Source organism: Egretta garzetta, unplaced genomic scaffold (assembly GCF_000687185.1).
Source record: "Egretta garzetta isolate BGI_Z169 unplaced genomic scaffold, ASM68718v1 scaffold105, whole genome shotgun sequence".
Classification (NCBI taxonomy): Eukaryota; Metazoa; Chordata; class Aves; order Pelecaniformes; family Ardeidae; genus Egretta; species Egretta garzetta.
Window position 1 is genome coordinate 1312110 of NW_009259598.1, and position 7511 is coordinate 1319620.

General features: G+C 52.6%; 1 long non-coding RNA gene across 1 annotated transcript; it reads right to left on the reverse strand.

Annotated features, from left to right (window-relative positions):
- Positions 1 to 5269: 5269 nt before the first annotated feature.
- Positions 5270 to 6835, reverse strand: LOC118452230. The gene is made up of 2 exons (XR_004841920.1): positions 6747 to 6835; positions 5270 to 6259 (listed from the first exon to the last, which is right to left on the reverse strand). It is a non-coding gene; the product is annotated as an uncharacterized LOC118452230 (long non-coding RNA).
- Positions 6836 to 7511: the final 676 nt, after the last annotated feature.

The following is a 7511-nucleotide window of genomic DNA, read 5'->3' on the forward strand; positions in this document are numbered from 1 at the left end:
CTTTTTTTTCAAAAAAAAAAAAAAAAAAGTACATCTCTACTATGGAAGTAAGAGCTCTAGATAAAACTACATTCTTAGAATACCCCAGATGTCCTTTCCAGGGCTGAATCCACCAGTTTATTCTGCGGGGATAAAGCCCAGATCAGCTACAGTATTTTTTTTTAAACAGTGGAAACTCCATTTAACGACCAACCCATTCACCTGGTGAGCCTTGTACGAAAGCAAGCCCATCTAATGCACTGCACAGTGGGCTCTCCCTGCTGCCACCTTCCTAGCCACTGTGGTGCTACTGGGGATGACGGCCCCGGGGGCTTTGGCTTGTTCCTCTGGTGAGCAAGGAAAACAGAGTTGGGAAGCCCTCAACTGAGAAATGAAGGCAGAAGATGAGGAGGAGGCTCTGCCATGGCTGTTCACAAGGAGAGGGTTGTTCACTGAATCATTCGGGTTGGAGGGGAGGGCTCGCCCCCGCTCAGAACAAGGCTGCCGAAACCATCGCAGGGTTTGGTGGGCAGCTGCTGTGCAAGCATTGCATTTTGCTGGCGTCAGAGACCCAAGCCGGGGCCTCATCTGAGGAGGGACCGGCTCCGTGATGCTTACAGCTTAGCTGCACCCCCGGTACCAGCGCCTGCTGGGCTGCTCACTCCCAGACTGGGCACAGAGAGGAACCAGGGAAAGGCTTGTGCCATTCCCCTCTCTGCCCAGCCCCGGGATCCACAGATGGGATGGTCTCAGCATCACAGTGCTCGGTGAAGGCTGAGATGCTCCCCAGAGGTAGGAAAGAGGGGTGCAGGCTGTCCAGGGAGCAGAGCCGGTTCCCAGGGCTGGAGGGGCCAAATGTGGGTGCAAGTCAGGGCGGTTGATCGCAGCCCCACTCGACACCACGAGCTCTGCACCGTGGCTCCTCGCGCCTCTCTCTGCTGGCTCCCTACATAGCAACCGCATCTGAGGAGGGACCGGCTCCGTGATGCTTACAGCTTAGCTGCACCCCCGGTACCAGCGCCTGCTGGGCTGCTCACTCCCAGACTGGGCACGGAGAGGAACCAGGGAAAGGCTTGTGCCATTCCCCTCTCTGCCCAGCCCCGGGATCCACAGATGGGATGGTCTCAGCATCACAGTGCTCGGTGAAGGCTGAGATGCTCCCCAGAGGTAGGAAAGAGGGGTGCAGGCTGTCCAGGGAGCAGAGCCAGTCCCCAGGGCTGGAGGGGCCAAACGTGGGTGCAAGTCAGGGCGGTTGATCGCAGCCCCACTCGACACCACGAGCTCTGCACCGTGGCTCCTCGCGCCTCTCTCTGCTGGCTCCCTACATAGCGAGGGGTGCAGAGAGGAAAGGGGGGCTCCTTTCAGCGAGGATTTCTTTGTGCAAGAGGCTTTCCCAGGACAGACGTTAAGGGAGCATAGCACAGGCAGTTGTCCAGACAGAAAGCTCTTGGTCCAAGTAGAAGCCTGCATGTTTGGGAGGGTGGGCAGAGGAATTCCCTTCAGAAGGTTATAAGGGGTGCAAAGAAAAAGGGGGAGAGCCTGAGGGAAAAGTCTCATTTACTGAGCCTATCTGAGAGCGTTTTTTCCTCCCACCCCCTCCCAACAGCTTCCTTCTGGAGGGAGGAATCTGCCCGAGCTGTTCATTTGCTTGTCAGAACCACGTCTCCCTTCTAGCCATTCCTCATGCTGTGAGTCAAACCCCGGGCCATCCCTGCCCAACACGGGGTGCAGCGGGGTTCAGGCTGGTGGGGGCCAGCGCTGCCCCAGAGGGACTGGTTTCTTCATGGTCAGGACTGGTGGCAGCCTTCTGTGAAGCTCCCTGTGATGGGTTTTATGCATATACTTGAAACCACACTATTAATTCTGGTTCTTCCTTGCCTTTTTCACAGCATCAAAGCGCACGGTGTTTCACATGGCTCCTTCCCCAGCTCCTTTCTCCATCCCTCCAGGAAGCCCCAGTCTCTCCCAGCGCTGCAAGAAGGGGACGGGGTGTATGATGGAGTGATAAAGCATGCTTTGCACTGACTCTGGAGGGGAGAGACCTTTTCTTCCCAGGGGGAGGAGGAGAGGAAGACCACAGGTCATCCCAGTAGCAGCAGGGAGGTGGGGAATGAGCTCTGTCTGCAAGCCAGCCTTTCCCCAGCACAGGTCATCTTTAAGTGGCAAGCAAAGGGGCTGTGTGGAACATGGTGGGTCGTTTTTACCTGAAAAAAAATCCATTTTTTTTTTTCACAAAATAGTCTGTGTTTTAAAATGATGTAATATATATATGTGAAAATAAAAGTGGTACATGCAGTGCAAACGCTTTTCCTGGCTGTGTTGAGGGTTTTCTTCCAGAAGCTGTAGGGTGCCCTGGGTAGCTCTTGGGTGCATTACAGGCTCACCTGCACAAATTTGCACAAGCTATTGAGTCTCACTTGTCCCGTTAGTTTAGGGACACCAGGCCGCCTTACACTTTTTCTAGCTTGAAGAGCCAGACAGGGAGAGAAATCTGCTGCTGAAGCTTTCTTTGCCATCCCTGGGAAATGGTGCCCTTAACAGCAAACACTGCAGGGATGAAGAAGCGACTGCTGTAGTTATCGGCTGTCTGATCAGCTGCTTGACCTGCCCAGAAGTTAAGGATCTTATCTCTGATGTGTCCACACCTCCCTAGCAGGAAACAATAAGGATAGGAAATTGCAAAGGAAAAATCCATTCCAGAGGAGTACAAAAGGATTCTCAACTGCCATAAAACACTCCAGCAAACAAAAGGGAAATAGGTGTTCTTGGCAGGAAAACCCTACACCTACAAGGTGGGGAGATGCTACCACTTTCCTGTACTGGGATGACTGCAATACCTCCTGCAAGATAGCAACCATACCTGACCACACAGAGAAGTTTCATTACTAAGCAGAATGGGTTGGCACAAAGATAGGAACCTGGGGTTCCTGCAGCAGTCACCACCCTGGACTACTTCTCCCAAATACCAGCCCAGCCCCCCAGCCTATGCCCCTTTCAGCTGCTCTTTTCACATGCCAAGACAGGACATGAGCTTGCACCAAGCTGCCCTCAATCATTCCCTTTCCTGCACTGCTCTCCTTTGCTCAGAGACAAACCTTGCTGCTTACCTGACTTTCCACCCCTTGCAGGACCAGTCTGGACACCAGCTTCCACCAGCCATTCCCACTGGCACTGCAGAGCTCAAGCAGGGTCTGTAACAGGTAAAGGAGCAGTTGGTGGTAGGGGGACAGGATGCTTTAACACTGCTGCCTGGGGTGGGACAGCTGGGACCACTTGCCTTGTTAATGAGCAGGTCCGGCTAATGAGCACAGACACATCCCACCTGTGCTAAGGGCCCCCAGTCATCCCTGCCTGCAGCCACTTCTCCCAGTGCCTTCCCCCCTCCAGCACTGGTCACCACAGCCCTTGCTTTTGGGGCTGGGAGGAACCTCCCCTCAGAGCCCCGGTCTCTTGGTCACTGGTTGTGGTGGGAGGCACTGGGCCCAGGGCAGCCCACGGTGACTGCAGTGGGGCAGGGGAGATGTTGCCTCCGTCGGTCCTTGCTGATGAACACGGAGCACCCTCCCAGTTTCCCTTCCCCCCTCCAGCACTGGTCACCACAGCCCTTGCTTTTGGGGCTGGGAGGAACCTCCCCTCAGAGCCCCGGTCTCTTGGTCACTGGTTGTGGTGGGAGGCACTGGGCCCAGGGCAGCCCACGGTGACTGCAGTGGGGCAGGGGAGATGTTGCCTCCGTCGGTCCTTGCTGATGAACACGGAGCACCCTCCCAGTTTCCCTCTCCCTGCCCTCCATCAGTTGTTCTGGTTGAGAAAAGGAAGGGGGTGGGCAGCGGCAGGATTTGCAGCCGCTGGTGGACTCTGCGGTGCACCAGAGGTGGCTTTGCAGCAGGGGCAGCTCTGCCTCCTCAGCCTGCAGAACATCGGCGTCGTTCAGCCAGCTCAGCGCTGAATCCGGGGGACAGCGCAGCTCCCATCCCGCCTCATGGCAAACCAGTCCGCCTCTCCGACGGAGCGGTGACAGCTTCGTGCCGTTACCCTCCCTGGGTGCCTGGATTTGCAACTTCTACCCCTGAACGCCAGTCGGTTGAAATGGGGGAGGAGAGGCAGAGGGCAGGATGCCTGCCAGGATGGTCTAGGACCAGAAGGTGCCGGAGGATCTGAACCCCAGCCATGCCCGTTTTCTGCAGAATTAATCCTGGGGAACGTGTATGGGAGCGTTGGGAGAAGGAGAGGAGATGGAGGCTCTGGTAATAAATTGCTGTAGAAAGAGCGGAGGCTCAGGCTTTCCACACAGTCAGCTGGTAGCAGATTAAGCCTCGGAATCTAAATAAATATTTACCCTCTAGTTCCTGCTCTCTGTAAATAGCCGGGTGACACAGTTGCTGGTGGGTACTTCGGGATGGCTGCAGCGAGATTCAAGCAAGATTTGAGCATTCCCAGCCACGCCATCCTGCGCATACCGGGCTGACCTGGCGCTCCGTGCGTGGGATCAAGCTGCTGAAGCTCCGTCCCTTGCTGTCATCGCCTCTCCGTGCAAGTAAAGGTTAAACCTTAGCAACAGAAAACCGGCCCTAATTAAAGAGCCAGCTGATCCTGTAATCCACTTTGTGTCCTGCCCCAAAACCAGATCAAGCTCCTAATTAAATTACCAAAAAAAAATTAAGGCCACAATATTATTGAAGTATTTGCCTTTGGCCATTCAAATAGAATTGACCCTAAACCAGAATCCGAGATCTGGTAGCAATCTAGATCTAGATCTGGTATTTGAGACAAATATCTTCTCTCTAAAACAAGGTCAAGCTCTGAACCACCCAGAGTTTTGCAGAAATAAAGGTTTTTCTCAATAATTTCCAGGATAGGAAATGAGAGCGAGCAGGAGCAGGGAAATCACACTTGGTTTTATCATCTTAATTTTTTAAAATAAAACTCCTTGGCTCCCAGGCTGGTTTCCTTCATTCTGTGTGTGTCTGGAGAGTCTCAGCCCCTGGCGAAGATTCAGCCCGCTGTCACTGCAATGTCAGGGACACGCTTCCTCCCGGGGGCTTCTTCACATCCATTCATCTCACGCACCATTTCTACCGCCGCTCCCTGGGATTCCACGCGGGACCTGGCTGCGTTGACACCAGCGAATTGAAGGAAGCAGACTTTGATCTCCCGGCTGCGACGGGGACACGTGCCGCAGTAAAAGCCCGTGATTGACACGAACTGGCACCAGCACCTCTGACAGCAGAAGGGCCTTCGTGGCGGCGCTGCGAGAATAGCTTGCGGCAAACGCTTTATGAAGCCAGTGGGGTTTTTTCCATCCTGTGAATTGGCAGCCAGAGATGTGGCTTCTTCTCCAAATTTATTCCTTATTTTCCCACACCTCCCTGACTTCCCCTGAACAATCTCCATGAATCGTAGTGGTCTGGGCACATTCAAGAGAGGACAGCCCTGGTGGTACACCCATCAGCTCCACCACGGGATGAGCTGAGCTTGTTCCAGCAGACGTGACCGTTGGGACATGCATGAAGTTGGGCTCGGCTCTGCTCTCCTGGCAGCCGTACAGCTTTCAGGATCAAAGCTGGAGTCTGCCCAGATATCAAGAGCTCTGGCAGCGCGGTTTCATGTCTGCACTCAATATACCATTTGGACATACCCTTATCATCAGATGGCTGTGGGGAATACTGCAGTAATTCACTGCCCTTGGATGGATCGCTGCTGTAAAAAGAGGAACCTCTCCTATTCAAGTTAGAAGACCTGATTCAGCACAAAGCAAGCAATAAATTCCGTTTTCTGCTTACACCAATCATTGGAGGAGACCAAACCGTAACACTGTCTTTATACAAGTTGCATTTCTAATTCAGAACTCCCCCCTCTCCCAAAATGCCCTCACATTTGCTTGAGCCGTGTCTCTGCCTGTCACCTCGTTCACCAGAATAGTCCAGGAAAGCCCCCTGGCATTTGCTATGTGCTGGGTGGGCTCGGCGGGGGGGATTTACACCCGTGATTTAGGTGGGGTTGTTCCACACTTGCTCTGCAGAACTTGGACCAAAGGTCAGAAAGCTGAAACGGGACGAGGTCTACATGGCTCAGCGGACACCCTCCTCGAACTCCATGGCAGCACACAAGAGGCACACGATCCACAATCCTTTTATCCTTGAGATCTTCCTGCAAACATCTGTAGCTGAACAACCGCAACGCACGTAATGACCACGGCCCAGCTGCACTTCCTTGAAAATGAAGCAATCCTACCACCAAGGCCCCACGCAGCAAGGCTTTGCCAAGGCAGTGGGACAGCTTTCTAAGAAGAAATGAGTCATTTTTAGAAGCTGGCACATGCGAGTGAGGGAAAGGCAGACCCACAAAGACAGCAAAATTCTGGCACTCTTACAGCTTGCTCAGACTTTGAGTCTTGCCTTTAAATCCATTCAGAGACACTCGTTTTGTTATTTGCGGGCAATGTTACTCCTGCTGGATCCCCATCTTTGTTACCCCCTGATGCAGATGTCTGCGGAAAAAGCGACCGAGCATCATTCCCAGCAGAAGCGTTGCGCTCCCTCCCTTCTAGAGTTTGCAGCTGGCAACTCCTCTGCTGCTGGGTGGAAAAAGCCACCCTCCTGCAGCTGCTTCTGCTGTGACAGGTTTGTGTGGGCCATCACGCCAGGGGTAAAGCCCCCCCAGTAAGCACCACCCCAGCAAGAACCACCCCAGCTGCTGAGGAACGGACCTTAAAGGTCACCGGAGAAGGGCGTCAGGAACGGATACCGTGATGCACTTGCTGTCCCTACCTGGAAGGTGCTCGGATGTGAAGCGTCCGTTCTCCGTCACGACGGGCTGCAGCCTTCTGGGGAGGGTGCTGCAGGAGGCAATGCCTTCTGCAGAGCCTTCACCTCTGCATCTGGGGGAAAAAATAAAGAAGAAGAAGACAGGCTTGTAATGACTCGTGAAGGGGAAACCAAACAGAGGTCCTAAATAAGAATAACACCAAGGTTAGAGAAAAGGAATCGCACTTCAGAGCAAATAAATTAAAAACCCAGACTCTTGTCATATCTCCTAAATGTTCTGGTTTCTCTTCCTTTAATAATACTTTGGGTTTCTGCAGAATCTTTACCTTTATTTTCCCCTTGCTAGGAATTCCCTCCAGGCCCTGTGTTCTTTCACCTTTTCACTTTCTATTTCTGCTACGACTGAAGAAACACAGAAGAAGAACATAGTTTTTCTCCTAACCAAAACTTCTCAACGCTTTGTTTTGATGCATTTTGACAGTTTCACAGTTCTCGGAAAAAATATTTAGACTGAAAAGAAGCAGTCGCTAAAGTTTTCCCTCCTAGTGAAAAGGGCATTTCCATTAAAAGAACAACAAAAGTACTCGAGATAGGTTTCTCAGCCAATGTAATCTTGGCCTGCACTGAAAAAAAGAGTCAATAAATGCAGATTTGGAGGTAATGTTACTTCCCAGGTCATGTGGATGCCTTGAATTAATAAATCAGGGTGGAAAACTCCTTCCACTGAAAATCCAAGACAGCCAGTCCCTTTCTTCTTCATAAACACCA